Genomic DNA, 6560 nt, shown 5'->3' on the forward strand with positions numbered 1-6560 from the left:
GTTCTGAAGGCTGTGTCTTGCTGTATCATTAGTTCCCACGTGGACCAAAAGGAAGGGTATTTGTCAGTAGGCTTGACCAGTCTTTGTCAGCCTCTCTGTCACATCACGGTCTTTGCACCTGGAGACAACACACCTCTCGAGACATCTTGTCAGGCCCTACCTATCACTGCTTCTGTACCCTCAGCAAGGAGTCCCCCCACTACGACCACACGCCTCCCCGGGCTTGTATATCTTCCACTTGATAAATTTAGATCACTTCCCAAACCCTTTCAAAGTTCTACGATTTTTACAGATGCTGACTATTGTTCTATATTTATCCAATAATACCTTTACCTTCTGGCATCTTTTTAATGATCATCTCCAATGGTGTGCTTTATTTCTTTCGGTCCTCTAATATCTTTTGACGTTTTATTAATTCCAGCTGTGTGGACCCGTATTTCTTCCAATTAAATTGGTGATCTTTTCATCCCCCCCGGATTATACTCTTGATCAAACAGGTTGCCTATAACTCTAATACCTTCATTTTTAATTTTTTTTAATATTCTCCCTTATCCTCTGTTACTTTGTTCAGACTTCCTATGGGAAAACCATTTCAAGTTTCCATTTACCAATAGTTCTGCCATTTCCTCCCAATTTGTTTAGTTGTTTTCAGGGGGCCTGTCAATTATAATTATGCTTCTGTCCCACTCAGTCTAAAAACTGAGCTAGTGTCCATTTGTATTTATTAATCTTTCAACCACCCATTTTCCCTGTGATCAAATGCTAAAAATTCTTTTAATTTGGGTTGCATCAAAATATATCTCTAAAGAAGCGATACCCCACCCTCCTTCTTCTTGGTGACCATATATTAATGCTTTTATAAGCCTAGGTTTTTTATTTCCCGAAATCCATCTTTCTATTGATCTATCCCATCCTCTTACTATTTTTATGGGGATCCATACTGGGATTGTTTGCGATAAATATATAAATTTGGGTAATATCATAATTTTAAACATTCTTACTTTTGTAAGCATATTCCATTTTTTACTTGGCCATTTATTAATTTTTTTTGATGTCATTTTCCATAATTGGTTATAATTACTCTGTACAATGTTGTTCAAATTTTTAGTTAAAATTACTTTGAAACAGTTCCCAGAAATGGCACCCTCTGGAACCTGATTGGAACATGATGGGAACACGCGGCAGCAGCATTCCCCATGCGGTAAACTCATGTTCTGGGCCCTATCTGGTTCTCATCACATTCCATGCGCGGCCCCACTGGTGCCCGTTAGAACACACTGGGGAACGTTTTTACCCCAGTGTGATAAAGTCTTCTGGCTGTCACACTTTGGCCACGTCATGAGAAGCCATGACTCATTAGGGGAAAAAAAAACAACTAATGCTAGGAAAGGCGGAGGGAGACAGAAAGAGAGGAAGGTCACATGCTAGATGGATAGATTCTATAAAAGAGGTCACAGGTGTGCATTTGCGGGAACTGAGCAGAGCAGTGGAGGACAGGGAACCCTGGAGATGTCTTATCTGCAGGTTCACCATAGTTTGAGATTAACTTGGGGTGGATAACAACAATAACAAAAATCTGCCTTCCTCATGTCCTGGACTCAGCTGGAGCCCTCAATATTACATTTCAGCTACAATAAAGAATTGTAAGACTGCTGAATTCAAAAGAGAAAGACTGCAGAATTCAAAAACAATAAACTTCCCCTCCCGATCATATTCTGAGAATCTGGTAGAAGAACTAAAGATAGACAAATAGAAAAAAAGTGAATGTGTCTATCTCAAATTATTTTAAAGTTGTGTTCCTATATAGATGGCTGTAATGTAATGACAAAGATTTAGGTTGCAGTGGTCCACTCCACTTAGTCCACAGAATACATGGGGAAAATGTCATATTTCCCGAATTAGTAGCAACGTTTGAAAAATGCCAGAAGGTTCAGAAAGGAAATCTATGAAAGGGATACATCATTTTGGCTGAACTGAGGTGTTGCAAAATAAAATGAACATTTCTCAGGGGGAAAAATGCTCCAAATATGTAATAAAGAAGTACAAAACATAATACTTTGTGATTTTAATTGTCTAATGCTTTGAATATATTAAATGTTTTGATTGTATTATAATTACAGCTTTGATTGTATTATATTAACTAATAAAGAGAAACAATCTCTCTAGAACATGAACCAGTGAATTCCAATTACAAGAAATCATTAGAAAGAACATTTTTACTTTCAAAGGTATATAGAATAGAATAGAGTGCCTCAGAGGTTGATGGACTCTCCTTCTTTGGAGGCTTTTAAAAGTAGAATTTAGATGCGCATCTTTTGGCAGGGGTTTGGCAGGGGTTTTGTTCCTGTGTTTTCTTCCAACTCTATGATGCTATTATTGTAATCAGGAAGCAGTAACCTCTCCCCAGAGCATAGCAGTGGGATTTCAACTGATGCATCAGTGACTGCTGGCTTCTATGACAGTGGGTCAGTGAATCTGCTGAACCTGGGTTAAGCTGATCAAAAGTGCAAAGGGAGTACATGCATCTGATACCTGAGCAGCTTTTGGCGCTATAAGATTTGGTCGAAACTAGGAGCATAAAGAATGCCAGCCACAGCTGCTAGTGAAACGTCAGGAAAAACTCTTCTAGAACACAGCCTCATAGCCGAAAAAACCACAAAATCCATTTCTATTTTTGTACACAGCTTTTGCAGATTTTGAACATTTTTTCCTTCACTGAGGCTGCATCTGCACTGCAGAAATAATGCAGTTTGATACCACATTAACTGCTATGGCTCAATGCTATGGAATTGTGAGAACTGTAGCTTGTTGTGGCACCAGAGCTCTCTGACAGAAAAGACTAAATATCTCACAAAATTACAATTACCAGAATTCTGAAGTATTGAGCCATGACAGTTAAAGTGGTGTCAAACTGGATTATTTCTGCAGTGGAGATCCATCCCTGTACATTTACATCCCATGTCTAGCGTGGGAATAAAAGCTGGTGTGATAATCTCCTGAGACATTATTGTTGGCTCCTGAAATGTATGAAATAAGAAGTGTTTTGTTCCATTGCCAATCTCAGGAACAAATGGATGATTTCATCAAGATGTGCAACCCACAACAATTTGTTTCCCATTCCTATCTACAGCATAAAAGTACATTATCTGGAAATGATTCTAATAGGCTTACTTGTCACAAATGCCTTGACAAAGAGGAAAATCAATAAAAACCAAAGCAAGAATGCAGGAAGTAGTATCAGGAGATCACCCTGAATCACTGAACTATGATTTACAGGATACTGTTTCTCATAGTCTTTGCAACAAGTGATGTTCACATAACTTCGTTCCAAACTTCAAACACAAATATACTCGCTTGTCTGCTAGAGGCTCATGAAGTTGTGGTAATCCAGGTTTTTGAACGGAAAACACTAAAAGTGTTATCCTCTCATGTGTTATTTCTGAAAGTTACAGTGCATGGATTACCATGCCAAACATGGCACTTTTTGTTAACAAACCGTTGCTAAGCGGGAAATTATCAGAGAGAGTAGGGAAACTGTTTCAAGAATTGGCCAACATCATTAGTCTATTACAGAAATCACATTTGTTTTGAGAGATGATTTTTTTCCAGAGTGTGTCCATTTTCCTTTAGCAACTAATATCTCTCCCTGTCTGTCCTTTATTCTAAGCCATCTGTCTATTATTTGTTGGCACTTTCCATATATCTTTTGATACAAAGCCATCTGCTTCCCCCTGCTTCCCCCTTTAAACTAGTATGTGCAACACAAACTGTTTTATCTACTTTACAAATCTTTGCATATGTCAACATTTTAATTACACAGTGGCATATTACAATGTCATCAACTCAGGGGGGTCTTTGCACAATAGTGCCTGGGAAAGTTTAGGAAGAGCTCATAGTAAATTTTATTGCTCTTTGATATATTGTGTTTATGAAATTTACAACAACTTCGTCAAGAGAAGGAGCCAGACGAAGCATGAAGTCAATGATTGTGCTACGTGATTGATGTCTACATAATTCCAAAATTACTGGGGCTTTATTAAAATACAATAACAGCATTAATTTATATGAAAATTTGGCTCAGCCAACTGCTATTGTGTTTAAATTTTTCATAATCTAACAATATGATTTGCCTGCCGGCAGCTTGAGAAAGAGAAAAGCTATTGCTAGACCACTTGAATCATGTATATGAAGATTAAAAACATAGCAAATAAGTAATAAATATAGGAATGGATCGTTTCATGTATTTATTACACAGATGCCTTTGAATTTTGACATTAATTTGGAATTACTATTTGAAATAAATATTTACAAAAGGAAGTTGGAAATGTTATAAAATTTGCACATTTTTGTCCAAAGATAGAAAATACAAATAATTTCTGCCAAATTACAATTTTCTTTCTCTGACTTTTAATAAGATGTTGGGATTTCTGAAGCCGAATTTGGGTTATAAGTGAAACATACTCATATTAGATACATCCTAATAAATCTTGGAGATCAAGAAATAACTGATGGAGATAATTTAGGATGCTGATGGTAGAATCAGATCTACTAACCAGAGGCAGAAAATGATAGACAAAGAGACTTGAAAAAGGCAAATGTTGGTATTTGCCCATTCTCTGAACTATTTTATGTTCCTTACAGATAAATACACTTAAGGGTTCCTTCTTGTCTTTAAAAAGTGAAGTGATATTCATAAAGCTGTAGTAGGACTGAAAGTGAGACAGCATTGTGGAAATACATTATATTGCATTGGTTTCAGTACAGGACATTACTTGGGATAGACATATCGGTAAGTTGTGCTTCCGCCTACATTCATTTTATTTAAATCTTCAGATCTGAGATCTTTTCATCCTATTTACAAAGAATTATTTTGTGAATGTTAGAATGTAAATGAAAATTTTACCCACCTGTATGTTCTCAGCCTCAGAGGAACACAATGACAAACCTCCTCTGAACAACTTCTGCCAAGAAAATCTCATGAAAGGTTTGCCTTAAGTTCACCATAAGTCAGAAATTACTTGAAGTGACACAACAACAACCCAAATAATAGATATTGTTACCATGAAAAGGGCAGAGTTGTGTCTGAGTATCCTGAAGCTGCTAAAGATATCAGAAAATAAGATTGACAACCTGAATTCAGTATTAAAAAAGTGGCAGAATATACAGGGAATTAAACTCAATGTTGTAGGAGCTATACCCAAACCCCTTTTTCTGGATGGACCAATCAGTCAGTGTTGTTTACTGACGTCTTTTAAAATCCAAGCTCCTTTAATTTATCTCTTCTGGCAGGCTTTTCCTGAATAGTAACCCGGCCACAGATTGAGTCCACCATTCCTTGGCCTATTGTAACCTCAGCATCTACTGTATGATAGTTTTAATGGATATTTTAATTAATCATGTGTTTAATTGCTGTTTTAAGGGGGGAGGTAGATTGGAATGTTTGTATTACATTGCATCTTAATTGTAACCGCCTCGATTGTCCTTGTGACAGAGAAGTGGGATATAAATAAAAGTTTGACTTATTATTTATTTATGAAGCAATTGTGATTTTTCATAAGTTTTTATTTGTTTAAAAAAATAAACCAAACAAAATTCATCAATGTTTGTTTAGGGTTATAACTGCCTGTAAATCCTATCATGAACATTGGTGCACACTGAGAATCATTTCATACCTTCACATATTGAGCATTGCTTTGGGTTGAAGGTGAATGCAGAATTCCTGTTTACATGAACTCTGGGATCAGTTGCTGAATCAACATTTACCAAGCCACACAGAAAATGAAGTTGATGCAAATTCTGTTAGTGCCATATGAATGTGTAACTCTTCTTTGGTGTGTGTGTAAGTTTTTGTGTGGTTAGGGCTAAATGGGCTGTCCTCTTGCCCTTTGTTCCCCATCTAAAACTCCACTCAAACAGCTGTCAAGCCCTGGGGGTCTGCTACTATTTACCAGGAGGAAGAGGGAGGAAGATGTGATATAGATGTGTTTTAGTTATGTTTTTTAACTTTTGTATGTTTTATGTAATTCTATGCTGTTTTTAGCGAGATGGTTTTAACTGTTTTTATTTTTTATTTTTTTATTTTTTTAAGTTCACTCAGCCTTTATTTTATTTTATTTTTTGAAAAAAATGTATACAATGAAAAAATAGATTACTTCTTGACAAAAGCAAGCTTTGTACACTAACAAATCTTTGTTAATTCCACAAAAATCCTCCCAGAGCGAGAGGACTGGAAGCCATTCATTTTCTAGTTTGCTTACAGACTTATTGTTAATAAGGTAGGTTAATTTATCATTTTCCCATAAATCTTGTAATTTAAAGAACCATTCTTCTATTGAAGGTGCATCTTCTTTTTTCCAATTTCTAGCTATTACTAGGCTTGCTGCTGTAATGATGTATAGAATTAGTATCCAGTGTTTTTTCCCCTTAACTGACTTTATGTTAGCTATTATATTCAACAGGTATAGTTCAGGAGACATTTCATGATCTGAACCTAGGATTATTTGAAGATAGCAGTGGATTTTCTCCCAGAAACCTTTTACTTTAACACAGGACCACCAGAT

This window comes from Sceloporus undulatus, chromosome 2 (assembly GCF_019175285.1).
Source record: "Sceloporus undulatus isolate JIND9_A2432 ecotype Alabama chromosome 2, SceUnd_v1.1, whole genome shotgun sequence".
NCBI lineage: Eukaryota > Metazoa > Chordata > Lepidosauria > Squamata > Phrynosomatidae > Sceloporus > Sceloporus undulatus.